Raw genomic sequence first — 15,259 nt, forward strand, 5'->3', positions numbered from 1 at the left:
GGAGGGTGGCGTAGTATGGTGGTGTAGTATGAAGGGGCTGGACATCTCTAAACATGGTCTGCATCCATCCTTCCTCTGCACAGGAGAGTCTCGCAGCCTTCAGCTCAGGTTCATTAAGGTCTTTTCCCAGAAGAGAGAATGAGAGAAAATCCTCCCTGAATAGGACTTTTGTGTTCTTAGCAGGCAGCAGCTTCTGCTCTTTGAGTCCTTTTATTCTCCGTTAGGTCTGATAAACATTTCCTACACTCTATAAACAAAGCCTTTCCATTGAATTATTGCCTTGTTAATCTGTTAAGTAAACTGAATCCCTTCGGCCATTATTTACATAAGTTCTTATCTCATCTTTATTGCCCTATAGGGCAACAGGTTCCTCATAATTGCTGCCTTGAGACACAATCTGTAATGGGGAAACTCTCTCAGCTTTTTTTATTCCAGAGATAGCTTTGTTTGCCTGCTCCCCTTCATTCACTTTTTAAAGTAGCATTTTGAAGATGATAAAAATCACATTTGGGGAAGGTGAGAGATGCTGATCACCCACCAGGTGATTGTGTCTGATGATCTCGAGGCAGAGGGAGTGTGATAAGGCGGTGGCCAGAGCCAAAGCGATGCTGGGTTGTGTAGGGAGAAGCATAAGCAGCAGAGAAAAGAGGTGGTCCTATCTCTGTAGAGGTTATTGGTGAGATTGCACCTAGAGTATTGTGTCCAGTTCTGGGGGTTGTACCTCCAAAAGAACGTAGAAGGGCTACAGAAATGGTACAGTGAGATGAGGCTTCGGGACCTAAATGTGTTAGACCCTAGAGGAGAGGCGAGACTCGGGTTAGTGCAGTTAGTGTAGCTGGGTTCAAAAAAGGATTGGATAAGTTCTTGGAGGAGAAGTCCATTACCTGCTATTAATTAAGTTGACTTAGAAAATAGCCACTGCCATTAGCAATGGTTACATGGAATAGACTTAGTGTTTGGGTACTTGCCAGGTTCTTATGGCCTGGATTGGCCTCTGCTGGAAACAGGATGCTGGGCTTGATGGACCCTTGGTCTGACCCAGTATGGCATTTTCTTATGTTCTTAAGGGGGCAAGAAAAAAAGTCAAAGGCACCAGATAACCTTTTTTGGAGGAAAGAATGCTCTGGAACATTCACAGAAACACAGAAATGATGGCAGAAAAGGACCAAACAGTCCATCCAGTCTGCCCAGCAAGCTTATGGAAGCATCAGAGGTATCAGGGCTTATTGGTTAAGGGTAGTAACTGCCATACCAGTAAGTTACCCCCATGCTCTCTTTTCTTCATTCCCATCCTCTGGCCTTTAGGGATCCACAGTGTTTATCCCCTGCCCCTTTGAATTCTTTCACCATTTTTGTCTTCACCACCTCCTCTGGAAGGGCATCCACCACCCTCTCCATGAAGAAATATTTCCTGACGTTGGTTCTGAGTCGTCCCACCTAGAGTTTCATTTCGTGATCCCTAGTTCTACTAATTTCTTTCCCACAGAAAAGGTTTGCCGATGGTGCATCATTAAAACCCTTTTTCAGGAATCTGAAGGTCTGTATCATATTTTTCGTTAGGAGGCTGCAAAGGTGCATCCTTGGGAGCAGTATCAGAAAGGGTGGTAGATGTAGGGGGCAATGGAAACAGTAACAGGATTCAAAAAAGCGTAGGATAAGCCCAGAGGATTCTTGTGTGGAAAGAAATGTGAGGGTAAAGCCAGATATCGCGTCTCCACCATGAATGCTCATGAGAGGAACTTGCATGCGTTGCCTCCATTCATGGTGGAGATCCTGGAAACACGGTTGGTTGGGTGAATCTCGAGGACTGGGTTGTGAACCTCTGGGCTTTTGTGGCATTGCACCAGGAATGAAACCTTGCAGATTAGATGGGCCTCATCCTCCTTATCCGCTGTCAAAACTCTTACAGAAGAAAGCTCAGGTCACAGAAAGGAGGAAACCATCCAGGCTGAGCGTTCAACCTTGGCGTAGGCTGGGTGCACCCTTCCCGATGCATTGCCATGCCATTAGCTGACTGCATCAAGAGTTAGCATTAAGCTGGGCACTGAATTGCAGTGCACAGTTTTAACCTGCGCTTCGTAGACAATTTAATTCCAAATATCTTCGAGCACAAAACTATGGATGGGCAGGAGCCGTGGGCTCTTGGTTCCTGAGCTGACTCTTGCTGTGGTGCTCTGCCCTAGAATTATTTTTATTTCCTTGTGGTTAAAGGAGGAAACGCTGGTGGCCTGTTTTATCATCCTCCATTTCTGTTTCTTAAACTGTGCAAGAACCTATCTACATTTACAAGAATAAATGTACTCACGCTGCTTTTCACAGGGGCTCATGGTTCTCCAGTAAATACTGGGAAGTTTGGCTGCAGCTTTAAGCATCCGGGTTGATTGCGAGCGCGATCAAATGTGACCAGTTTTTCTCTCTCGATGCATTCGCAGGGCTAAAATGGAGAAAAGCTGCCAGGAGCCGTGGCGGCCGAGTCCCTCTGTAGTCGGGGAAGAAAAGCCTGGCTCACGTGCTGCTCAGCAGCTGATGACGTTTCAGAGGCTGGCGCCTTTCTATTTTAGGAGAAAAGCCAATAGCCGCGGTACTATGTGGAGATTACTTATCCGGGCCCCCGGGTCATTGCATCCTTGTTTGGATGGTGGACCACTGCAGGGCAGGTCACTAAGGGTGAGAAGGCTTCCTTCTCTCCCAGCCAGAGTCACTTTACCATCTTTCTATTCACAGTGGCTGGCCAGGTCAGGCTCGCTGGCAGACTTCTGATTTCTGGCAATACTCATTCACTTCATTCATTCATTTGTCAGTTTATGGTTTGGGGATTTTGGGGGTTTTTTTTAGGTATTACAAAACATTAATGGTCATTCTCTACTATGTTACTAAAGACTAATTGACCCTGAAAAACTATCTAGTTTGTCTGATCCATACTGCTGGATCACTTTAGGATATCTCCCCTCCAAGTCCGGTTTTGTCTCTTCTAGTGATTCCCTCCAATCCTGGTAGTTAAGCATGAAGTTCCCATACTCAATCCAACACCAGTTTGTTCCCTCCCCCCCATTCCAGTGGGTCCCAAGATGGTGGAATAGAGTACGGATTGGTTGGCTGACAGACATTGCTGAGTAATGGTAAATGGAACGTATTCTGAGGAGATGGAACGCTTCCAGGATGGGTTCCGTAGCCTGTCTTGTTCAGTACCTTTGTAAGTGATATTGCAGAGAGGTTAGATGACGCTATGATCTACAACGGAAGAGGCACACCTGAAACAGTAGACAATGAGAAGTGATCCAAGAAAACTCTAGGAGTGGTTGAGAGGATTGGAAACTGGGATTCATCGCCAAGAAGTGCTGATTCATGCATTTGGGGTGCAGTAATCTAAAGGAGCTGAACATGATTGAGGAGTGTTGGACATCTCATGTGCATAGACTTGGAGAGAGACCATGGAGTGATGTCTGAGAGATCTGAAGGGAGCAAATATGACTTGACAGCGACTAAGTCCAGAGAGGCATAACTGAGACCTTCCTGTAGTGTACTGTGCTTGGTTCTGGAGACTCTAGCTCAAAAAGGATTCATAGAAATGTTGGCCGAAAAGCACCAAATGGTCCATCTAGTCTGCCCAGCAAGCTTATGATAGAATCAGCTGCCCCATAGAGGTCTCCCCCATAATGGTAACATCAGGGGGTGGCATCTGCTGTGCCATACAAGTTACCCCCATACTTAGTTTCCCAAATCATCAATCAGGGCCCTTGTTGGTTGCTGTCTGAGTCCAACTTCCGTTATCTCTTGCTGTTTAAGCAGAGAGCAATGTTGGAGTCACATCACAAATATAAGGCTTATTGGTTAACGGTATTAACTGCCACACCAGCAAGTTACCCCCATGCGCTCTTTTCCTCATTTCCATCCTCTGGCCTTTAGGGATCCACAGTGTTTATCCCATGTCCCTTTGAATTCTTTCACCGTTTTTGTCTTTACCACCTCCTCTGGAAGGGCATTCCAGGCATCCTCCACCCTCCTTACATGAAGAAATATTTCCTGACATTAGTTCTGAGTCACCCTCCCTGGAGTTCTACTGATTTCTTTCCAGCAGAAAAGGTTTGTCAAATATGCATCATTAAAACCTTTCAGGTATCTGAAGGTCTGTATATCATATCTCCCCTGCACCTCCAGGATATACATATTTAGGTCCTTTAACCTCTCCTCATAAGTCATTTGATGGAGGCCACCCACCATTTTGGTCGCCCTTCTCTGCATCGCCTCCATCCTGTCTCTGTCCCTTCGGAGATACGGTCTCCAGAACTGAACACAGTACTCCAGGTGAGGCCTCACCAAGGACCTGTACAAGGGGATTTCCACTTCCTTTCTCTTACTGGTTATTCCTCTCTCTCTATACAGCCCAGCATTCTTCTGGCTTTAGCTATTGTCTTGTCAGGATGGAAGTGGTCCAGAGAAAGGCAACCAATATGGCATATGATCTGCATGGGAAGACTTAGGCATAGACTTAAATATGTATACCCTGGAGGAGGCTAGACAGGGAGATACGAAACAGACAAATTACCTGAAAAATATTAGTGGTGCACATGAAAAACCTTTTTGCAATGGAAAGGAAGCAGTAGAACTAGGAGTTCATGATATGAAACTCCAAGGGATAGACTCAGGAACAATGCCAGGAAATATTTCTTCATGGAAAGGGTCCATTGAAGAGAAGAATGATAATAGAATAACTAAGAATTTCCCAACCTTTTCAAGTTCAAGGCGCACCTACATTAACAAAAATGTGTGGTCCGCCAACCTCCACGGAGCGGGCAGTGTGGACATGGAAAGGACTCGTGGTCAAAAGAGCTAGGGAAGCACTTGAAAGCCCCATCTTCCAAAGGGAGGGAGAGGTGATGGGTCCATGTGGGTCCCCAGCCTAATGGCACACATTTCTAGTGAGTTTTGAAATTAACTGACAAGCCTGTGTTGCACCAGGAGGCTCTGGCTCCCGTATGCCACCAGCTTTAAGGAGAGCGACCCACTCTGCAGATAATTACTGCTCGTTCTGATCCTCCGTTTCTCACCCATGAATTTACCCTCCCTCTCCATGGCTCTTTTGGCACTGGAAAATGAAGTCCAGTTTGGTTGGGGGTTAGCCACAGTTTCGGTGTGAACGCTTGCTAGTGCTTTGGCCTTGTCTCTCTGGTTTTGCTGTTCTTCACTGGGTGACATCGTTCATCTCTTTCCCCTCTCACAGCTCCTCCTCTTTCCTCTGCTCCTCCCTCCGCGCCTCCCCTCAGCTCTTCACTACACCTGGATCCCTCTCCGTGCCCTTGCGTCCTGTCCCCTTCCTTTATCACCATGAGCAGCTCTCCAGCAGAAATCCTTGTAGCACAGCAGGGCTTCCCAAACTTTAATCCAGAGTGACCCCAAAACCAATTAGCAGGGGTGCATTTCCCCCTCCATCCCTCCACTTTCACCTTCCCCTTGTTCAGCCTCTCCAGAGGACCTGCTCTCTTACCCTGTGCCCCTAGCTGATCCCCCCCCCCCTTACATCCTGCAGCTCCTCACCTCCCCACCCCATTCCTCCTTTCATTTCATCCAACTGATCTCCTCCCTCCCCAACCCCCAACTGATCCTCTCTCAGCCCATCCCCATCCCCTCTCAGCTCCCAGGCTCCACCTTCATCCCTGCTCTCATCTCGTCCCGTCCCCCCCATCATCTCTTACAGCCTCCAGTTCATCTTTGGTCTTTCACTCTCTTTCACTCTCTTTCCATCCAGTTTCTCTCCAGCTGATCCTCAGACCCCTCCTCCATCTGATTCCTTCCTTCAGGACCCCCCCCCCCCCCTCTCCCAAATCCTATAGCCCAGGATCAGTGGCATCATTTTCCATTGGAGCCCAGACCAAAAGAGGGTAAGAAGTGGTGAAAAGAGAGAGCAGGCTGGTGCGGGGACAGACGTTTTCTTTGGGTGGATCTCCACTGGCCCCTGCACCCTCAGCCCTCCCTTCCCCTCCTGCTTGGACAGTGATCGGCAAGTGGAGCCTGCGAGTTAAGAGAAGCTTGCAGACTGTGCCGTGGCCCTCACCCCTCCTCAGGCAAGGCTTCCTCTTACCACAGAAACTCCTGAAAAGCTCTAGAGCCTGAGCCTGCTGTGACCCCCGTGGGAAGCTCTGCTGGGACCCCCGTGGGAAGCTCTGCTGTGCAGTCTGAGGCTGCTGGGACCCCCCGTGGGAAGCTCTGCTGTGCAGTCTGAGGCTGCTGGGACCCCCGTGGGAAGCTCTTCTGTGACCCCCGTGGGAAGCTCTGCTGTGCAGCCTGAGGCTGCCGGGACCCCCGTGGGAAGCTCTGCTGTGCAGTCTGAGGCTGCTGGGACCCCCCGTGGGCAGCTCTGCTGGGACCCCCGTGGGAAGCTCTTCTGTGACCCCCGTGGGAAGCTCTGCTGTGCAGTCTGAGGCTGCCGGGACCCCCGTGGGAAGCTCTGCTGTGACCCCCGTGGGAAGCTCTTCTGTGACCCCCGTGGGAAGCTCTGCTGTGCAGTCTGAGGCTGCTGGGACCCCCCGTGGGAAGCTCGGCTGTGCAGCCTGAGGCTGCCGGGACCCCCGTGGGAAGCTCTGCTGGGACCCCCGGGGGAAGCTCTGCTGTGCAGCCTGAGGCTGCCGGGACCCCCGTGGGAAGCTCTGCTGTGACCCCCGTGGGAAGCTCTTCTGTGACCCCCGTGGGAAGCTCTGCTGTGCAGCCTGAGGCTGCCGGGACCCCCGTGGGAAGCTCTGCTGTGCAGTCTGAGGCTGCCGGGACCCCCCGTGGGCAGCTCTGCTGGGACCCCCGTGGGAAGCTCTTCTGTGACCCCCGTGGGAAGCTCTGCTGTGCAGTCTGAGGCTGCCGGGACCCCCGTGGGAAGCTCTGCTGTGACCCCCGTGGGAAGCTCTTCTGTGACCCCCGTGGGAAGCTCTGCTGTGCAGTCTGAGGCTGCTGGGACCCCCCGTGGGAAGCTCTGCTGTGCAGCCTGAGGCTGCCGGGACCCCCGTGGGAAGCTCTGCTGGGACCCCCGTGGGAAGCTCTGCTGTGCAGCCTGAGGCTGCCGGGACCCCCGTGGGAAGCTCTGCTGTGACCCCCGTGGGAAGCTCTTCTGTGACCCCCGTGGGAAGCTCTGCTGTGCAGCCTGAGGCTGCCGGGACCCCCGTGGGAAGCTCTGCTGTGCAGTCTGAGGCTGCTGGGACCCCCCGTGGGCAGCTCTGCTGGGACCCCCGTGGGAAGCTCTTCTGTGACCCCCGTGGGAAGCTCTTCTGTGACCCCCGTGGGAAGCTCTGCTGTGCAGTCTGAGGCTGCTGGGACCCCCGTGGGAATCTCTGCTGGGACCCCCGTGGGAAGCTCTTCTGTGACCCCCGTGGGAAGCTCTGCTGTGACCCCCGTGGGAAGCTCTTCTGTGACCCCCGTGGGAAGCTCTGCTGTGCAGTCTGAGGCTGCTGGGACCCCCGTGGGAATCTCTGCTGGGACCCCCGTGGGAATCTCTTCTGTGACCCCCGTGGGAAGCTCTGCTGTGCAGTCTGAGGCTGCTGGGACCCCCGTGGGAAGCTCTTCTGTGACCCCCGTGGGAAGCTGTGCTGTGCAGTCTGAGGATGCTGAGACCCCCGTGGGAAGCTCTGCTGTGCAGTCTGAGGCTGCCGGGACCCCCGTAGGAAGCTCTGCCAGGACCCCCGTGGGCAGCTCTGCTGTGCAGCCTGAGGCTGCCGGGACCCCCGTGGGCAGCTCTGCTGTGCAGTCTGAGGCTGCCGGGACCCCCGTGGGAAGCTCTGCCGGGACCCCCGTGGGAAGCTCTTCTGTGACCCCCGTGGGAAGCTCTGCTGTGCAGTCTGAGGCTGCCGGGACCCCCGTGGGAAGCTCTGCTGTGCAGTCTGAGGCTGCTGGGACCCCCCGTGGGCAGCTCTGCTGGGACCCCCGTGGGAAGCTCTTCTGTGACCCCCGTGGGAAGCTCTGCTGTGCAGTCTGAGGCTGCCGGGACCCCCGTGGGAAGCTCTGCCGTGACCCCCCGTGGGAAGCTCTTCTGTGACCCCCGTGGGAAGCTCTGCTGTGCAGTCTGAGGCTGCTGGGACCCCCCGTGGGAAGCTCTGCTGTGCAGCCTGAGGCTGCCGGGACCCCCGTGGGAAGCTCTGCTGTGCAGTCTGAGGCTGCTGGGACCCCCCGTGGGCAGCTCTGCTGGGACCCCCGTGGGAAGCTCTTCTGTGACCCCCGTGGGAAGCTCTGCTGTGCAGTCTGAGGCTGCCGGGACCCCCGTGGGAAGCTCTTCTGTGACCCCCGTGGGAAGCTCTGCTGTGCAGTCTGAGGCTGCTGGGACCCCCGTGGGAAGCTCTTCTGTGACCCCCTTGGGAAGCTCTTCTGTGACCCCCGTGGGAAGCTCTGCTGTGCAGTCTGAGGCTGCCGGGACCCCCGTAGGAAGCTCTGCCAGGACCCCCGTGGGCAGCTCTGCTGTGCAGCCTGAGGCTGCCGGGACCCCCGTGGGCAGCTCTGCTGTGCAGTCTGAGGCTGCCGGGACCCCCGTGGGAAGCTCTGCCGGGACCCCCGTGGGAAGCTCTTCTGTGACCCCCGTGGGAAGCTCTGCTGTGCAGTCTGAGGCTGCCGGGACCCCCGTGGGAAGCTCTGCTGTGCAGTCTGAGGCTGCTGGGACCCCCCGTGGGCAGCTCTGCTGGGACCCCCGTGGGAAGCTCTTCTGTGACCCCCGTGGGAAGCTCTGCTGTGCAGTCTGAGGCTGCCGGGACCCCCGTGGGAAGCTCTGCTGTGACCCCCGTGGGAAGCTCTTCTGTGACCCCCGTGGGAAGCTCTGCTGTGCAGTCTGAGGCTGCTGGGACCCCCGTGGGAAGCTCTGCTGTGCAGCCTGAGGCTGCCGGGACCCCCGTGGGAAGCTCTGCTGTGCAGTCTGAGGCTGCTGGGACCCCCCGTGGGAAGCTCTGCTGGGACCCCCGTGGGAAGCTCTTCTGTGACCCCCGTGGGAAGCTCTGCTGTGCAGTCTGAGGCTGCTGGGACCCCCGTGGGAAGCTCTTCTGTGACCCCCGTGGGAAGCTCTTCTGTGACCCCCGTGGGAAGCTCTGCTGTGCAGTCTGAGGCTGCCGGGACCCCCGTGGGAAGCTCTTCTGTGACCCCCGTGGGAAGCTCTGCTGTGCAGTCTGAGGCTGCTGGGACCCCCGTGGGAAGCTCTTCTGTGACCCCCTTGGGAAGCTCTTCTGTGACCCCCGTGGGAAGCTCTTCTGTGACCCCCGTGGGAAGCTCTGCTGTGCAGTCTGAGGCTGCTGGGACCCCAGTGGGAATCTCTGCTGGGACCCCCGTGGGAAGCTCTGCTGGGACCCCCGTGGGAAGCTCTTCTGTGACCCCCGTGGGAAGCTCTTCTGTGACCCCCGTGGGAAGCTCTGCTGTGCAGTCTGAGGCTGCTGGGACCCCAGTGGGAAGCTCTGCTGGGACCCCCGTGGGAAGCTCTTCTGTGACCCCCGTGGGAAGCTGTGCTGTGCAGTCTGAGGATGCTGAGACCCCCGTGGGAAGCTCTGCTGTGCAGTCTGAGGCTGCCGGGACCCCCGTGGGAAGCTGTGCTGTGCAGCCTGAGGCTGCCGGGACCCCCGTGGGCAGCTCTGCTGTGCAGTCTGAGGCTGCCAGGACCCCCGTGGGAAGCTCTGCCAGGACCCCCGTGGGCAGCTCTGCTGTGCAGCCTGAGGCTGTCGGGACCCCCGTGGGAAGCTCTGCTGTGCAGTCTGAGGCTGCCGGGACCCCCGTGGGAAGCTCTGCTGTGCAGTCTGAGGCTGCTGGGACCCCCGTGGGAAGCTCTGCCGGGACCCCCGTGGGCAGCTCTGCTGTACTTGCTCAGTTACCTGCCTGAGCTCTTCCACTGCTGCTGCTTCCACTACTCAGGGAGTCACAGGCGCGGGTCACAGCAGGTTTTCCCCTCTCACTCAGCTTGGGAAAAAGACGGGGGCAGGAACAACTCAAAGGAGGCAGTTCAGGAGAGAGGGGGAAGTGCTGTGTGTAATTTTGAAGGGGAAGGAGTTTGCTGCAGCTAGAAAATTGGTTGTCTTGGGAGAAAAGCAGGTTGCAGAGATGGCACCATCAGTTTGCGCTGCAGCTACCTCCAGTCGAGGCATTTCATCGCTGTCCGGCTGCAGAATAGCGTGTTCTCAGGGATGGCTCCAAACGTACGGAAAGAGAGGGCTGATCAAAATAGGATCTGAGGAATGGAAAGAGAGCACAATTTGTAATTTGTCTGTAATGCAGGTTTACTTTGTTTTCTGATTTTAATCTGTTGTATATTTGATTGTTCACTGTTTTGAGTGATTTGTTTTAAATCAGGAACGTAGTTTGTAGATGTCATTAAGTAAGTAAATAATGTGTGTGTGCTGCTATCCGGGCCTGCATGGTTGCCTGTTGGTTCCTAGACGCCAGGGCTCATGCTGTAGCGAGGGAGCTGAGTGCAAAGCCCCAGATGTTGGACCTGAGTCAGGAGAACGGTGCCAGCGGAGGATGTGGCAGGCCAGACCAGGTTTTTGTTTTTGGATAGCTTGATGGCCATTAGCAGCTGTGCACTAGTGCCTGTGTGCAGGGTAAGCCTGAATGCGGCCGGTGGCCTTTTCAGATGGTGGTGTGGACATTTCCCAGGGCAAATGTCACAACTTTCTGACGTGTTCGGTAGCAGCAGTGCAGCTGTCTGGGATGGCGAGATGACTTAAGACCTGGATTAGCTGGGTCACGCCTGTCCGGGCCCAAGTGAAACACAACCCGCTCTGCAGGGGCGCTTCCAGGACCAGAGAGCGGCTGCGTCAGAAGAGAAGAGTCTCCTGTGCAAGGCGTTGAGGAAGGCACGGGGGATGCAACCTAAAGGCTACCCTAGCAACTGGAAAGGGAACGGGGCACATAAAACCCCACCCGTGCTTTCAGAACATTCATTTTACAATCTTATGAAACTTTCCTTTTTATTTTAATAAGGTAAATTGCTTACTTTCAGCAGCAACAGAGGAATACAAACCAAATTTTGCACAGAAGTCCAAGTTTGTTTGCACCTTGGATGAGGTGGCCAGAGGCAATGTTGGCATGGGACCTTCAGCATATTTCTCTCTCTCGCTCTCTCTCTCTGTTCTTAGGTGGTCTGGGTTATTCCTTAAGTAAGGGGGTAGCAGCCTCTGACCTCAGCTGAGGCCTGGTGAAAACGTGGCTTCCAGTATGCAGAAAAACTAGGACCGTCACGGGCAACTGCAGCATAATAAAAGGGAGCACAACCTGCAAATGAGCCATTTTCCAGAAACTGTGGCTCTGGACCTCTGCACTCTACCCCCATGCTAAGAAATTACACAGCGCAGCCTGCCTCCTGAAATATACAATCAGAGTGTAAGGTTAATAAAGCAGGGCGCTTTACCACTGGTGAACCAAGTCCCCTCCCATCCATCCTGCTTCTTGTGGCCCTCGCCAACGCGCAACTTGCTGGAGCCCAGGAGTGCAACTGTAACCCCCCCCCCCAGTCAAGAAAGGACCTGCCAGGGAGCTTAGGAGTCCCACCCTACCTACAAAGCCACCACTGTTATGTTACTGTTATGTTATGTTAGGGGCAACATATAAATAAAGCTATCTGGGCCGGCTCCCGACGAAACATACATAGTAGTACCAGAATAGAAACAGCATAGTAAAATAAAATAAAAGGACATAAACAAATACAATGGAAAAGCAGTGTAAAAAAAAAAAATAATAATCACAACAAATTAACTACCTTTTATTTAAAAAAAAAAAAAAAAAAAAAAGTACGGATTTAGGAAAAAATCAGAATTAAACAAGTAAGCTCAAATGGAAGATAGGAATATCCTCTCAACGCCTCTTCTAAAAGAAAGGTCTTTAAAAGTTTCTTAAGTCTTTCAATAAGTCACAGACCTCAGCCCCTCAGGTAAGGTGCAAAGCTCTGGGCCTACAACTTAAATAGGCAGATTTTTCCGAACTAAAGATAAATGACCCTGCTTAAAGGGGAAGTTACCTTAAGCACAGCTGTGAAGAGCGCAGGGATCGAGGCGGATGATGGAAATCCAAGGTGTTGCAGCGCTGATTCTTAGCTTCTGGATCAGGCAGGCCATTTTAAATTTTATTCTAGACACAATCGGTAACCAATGCAGGCTGCTCAGAACGGGCGTTAAATGGTCTCTAATCGAGCAGCCAGATATGACGGGTGACAGCGTTTTGTAGAAGCTGCAGAGACTTAATAACCCAAGCAGGGAGACTTAAAAATAAACTGTTACAGTAGTCAATCTAAGCTAATAAAGCCTGAGCTAGTAGATGAATTTCAGGAGTCCAAGCGTAATCTCCCCTTTATTCAAAGGCGCTACAGCGTCCTCTGACCGCAGTCATCACAATCGGGCATGCACCAACTAAGAAAACACTCAAAGCGCGTGCCCCGGTAGAGATCATTTATCTTATTTCAGGCAAATGGAAAAGCTCCCGGCTCTCCCTGTGGCCAGACGTGGACTGCAGACTCTTCCCACCCAAATGTCCTTTTGCAACATTCATAGTGAAGGCAAAACCACATCAAATCAATGTTATCTTCTAGAGTTTGGGTGGTCAGCACTAAAAGTGAGAATGTCTTGTCTGAATGCCTTGGTTTACGTGGCATTTGCTCCCAGTTTGTAAATCCAGTGTAACAACATAATTGGAAGATCCTAGTCCTCTACTGTAAGTACAAATGCTCATTCATTTTCGTGCAGAAATTTACATCCGCAAACTTGATCTTCTCTTCCCTGACACACATCGTAGAAATGCAAAAACTTCAAGGCAGATCTGGCCCGCCTGTTCTTGATATAAGATCGCAGAGCTACCCGGTTTCTACCGTACAGGAACGAGTCCCCTGCATTTTTGTTTCCTCTTGGATGTGTTGGTCTTATTTATGGAAAAGATCCTTTTCAGTAAGGTCATTTGTGCACTGTGAGACCTTAAAGGGCAAACACACAAAAGGGATTGTTGTACATGACCTTTCTGCCCCTCACAGGCCCCTCCTGCAATTTCTTTTATTGGTCTTTTGAAAGGTCTCATAACCCAAAAAGACTCCCATTGTCTCCAGGACTTAGTCGTGCTCATAAGTTTACATACCCCCTAGCAGAATTTGTAAGATGTGTAGCATTTTAAGAAAACGTGAGTGATCAGATGAAACAAATGCCTGATGTTCTTAATGTGTTTCAAATTAAACTATTTTGCATCACAGAATAGCACAATCATTAAACAAATCATAGCAATAAGGGAAAAATAAAATGGTCCTGTTCAAAAGTTTGTATACCCTTGAATATTTGGGCTGATAATATACATAGAGGTTGACATGGCAACGAAGGGAATATATCCACCCTTGTGCCTTGTTTGATTGTAATTACTGTCTGTGAATAAATAATCAGTTTCTTAGCTCTTGAGAAACCCTTATGCATTTCATCTAGGGCTGCACAGACTTTGGTTACTGAAGCATGGGGAAAGCAAAAGAACTGTCAAAGGATCTGTGAGCAAAAGTAGTTCAACTGTAAAATCAGGAAAAGGATATAAAATGATATTTGAAATATATGAAAATGCCAATCAATACTGTTCAAACTGTGATCAAGAAGTGGAAAATTATGAGTTCTGTTAATATTAAGGTACACCGAGAGAGGTTTCAGACACAACTGCCAGGAAAACTTGTTAGGATACAAAAAAAAACCACATGCAACTTCTACTGAAATCCAGGCTTCTCTGAAAGAAAATGGTATGGGTGTTTCAGCAGGCACAATAAGGAGATACTTGAACAAAAATGGGCTGCATGGTGAAGATGCCAGAAAAAAGCCTATTGCTGTACCCATGCCATAATACAGCTTATAATATGACAAATAGCACCTAGAGAAGCTTCAAAACTTCTGGAACAAAATAATTTGAACTTGATGGTCACAAGCATGAATGCTATGAGCACAGCATCCCTACCGTGAAGCATGGAGGTGCATCTCTGCTGTTTTGGGAGGTGTGAGCTACAGCGGCTCAGGGGATTTAGTAAGAATTGATGGCAGGATGAATGCAGCATCTTATCAGAAAATACCGGAGGAGAATCTGCAATCATCAGCCAGGAAGCTGCGCATGGGGACGCACTTGGACTTCCCAACGTGACAATGATCGGGAATATAAGGCCAAGTCGACCTTCAGCGGCTGCAGCAGGAGAAAGCGAAGGCTCTGGAGTGGCCGTCACAGTCTCCTGACCTCAACATCACTGAGCCACTTTGGGGAGACCTCAAACCTGCAGTTCATGCTGGACAAGCAAAGAATTTACAGGATCTACGGCTTTTTCCCAGGAGGAATGGGCACAGCTTTACCCCATGAGAAAATAAAGGGCCTCATTCACACCTATCACAAAATGACTGCAAACTGTCAATGATGCAAAAGGGGATAATTCACGATATTAAGAACTAAGGGCTTGCAAACTTCTGAACAGGACCATTTTATTATTCCCTTATTGCTATGGCTTAATGATTGTGCTATTCTGTGATGCATAATAGTTTAATTAGAAACACATTAAAAATAACAGAGGTGTTCTGTCTGGTCACTCACGTTTTCTTAAAATGCTAAGCATCTTACAAATTCTGCCAGGGGATGTAAACGTGAGCACCGTGGTGTATGATCAGTTGTTTCCTCTCTGGGTGCTCCTGTGATCTTTCAGGGAAGGGATGGTAAACAAGTTCCTCTTATTGCATTCTGTAATAATATTGTCCGTGTTAATACGGAAGTAAAAATATTAACATCCCTTTTTCTTTTTCAGGAAGACTTAGAAGGTCCTGTTTTTATAAAGAAAGTGGAATACTTTCCCTAAAGTAAAATACATTTAGATCACATGACTGCTAGTCCCGTAATGTGGTCCTGGAAACTGAAATCCATTATAATTACCACAGGGAGAAGGAACGGCCTATAGTGATTCAGGAAAAGTCCTGGGACATGGGCGAACTCGCCCACATCTTGCCTGGGAGCCAGGAGGGGACAGGGTCATTGCCAGCTGGCTCGGTCCCCGGCTGGCTCTCGCAGTAAGGCCGGCTGCCTCCTCCAGACCACAGGACTGCCCCTTGCACCTTCCTCTGGGTCCAGTGGGAGCAGTGACCTGGAGAGAGTGGCCCCAGACTGCAGCCCGCGCTCTCCCCTGGTGTGACCTGCTGCAGGGCCTCACGCTGCCTCCTCCTCCTACTCTAGTAATGGCCTTGACGTCTATCAGTGGTTCTCCATCTGACCTGGGGCAAGTCACTGGACCAGCCCTGGTCTCTGGAGCCCGATTGAAAAGGAGGGGCTGGTCTTC

The 15,259-nt window shown here is 51.6% G+C and overlaps 1 protein-coding gene across 1 annotated transcript in view; it reads left to right on the forward strand.

Moving 5' to 3' along the window:
• TMEM164 (transmembrane protein 164) overlaps nt 1–15,259 on the forward strand; it is a 98,317-nt gene that overhangs the window by 71,761 nt on the left and 11,297 nt on the right.

Source organism: Rhinatrema bivittatum, chromosome 6 (assembly GCF_901001135.1).
Source record: "Rhinatrema bivittatum chromosome 6, aRhiBiv1.1, whole genome shotgun sequence".
Taxonomy (NCBI): domain Eukaryota; kingdom Metazoa; phylum Chordata; class Amphibia; order Gymnophiona; family Rhinatrematidae; genus Rhinatrema; species Rhinatrema bivittatum.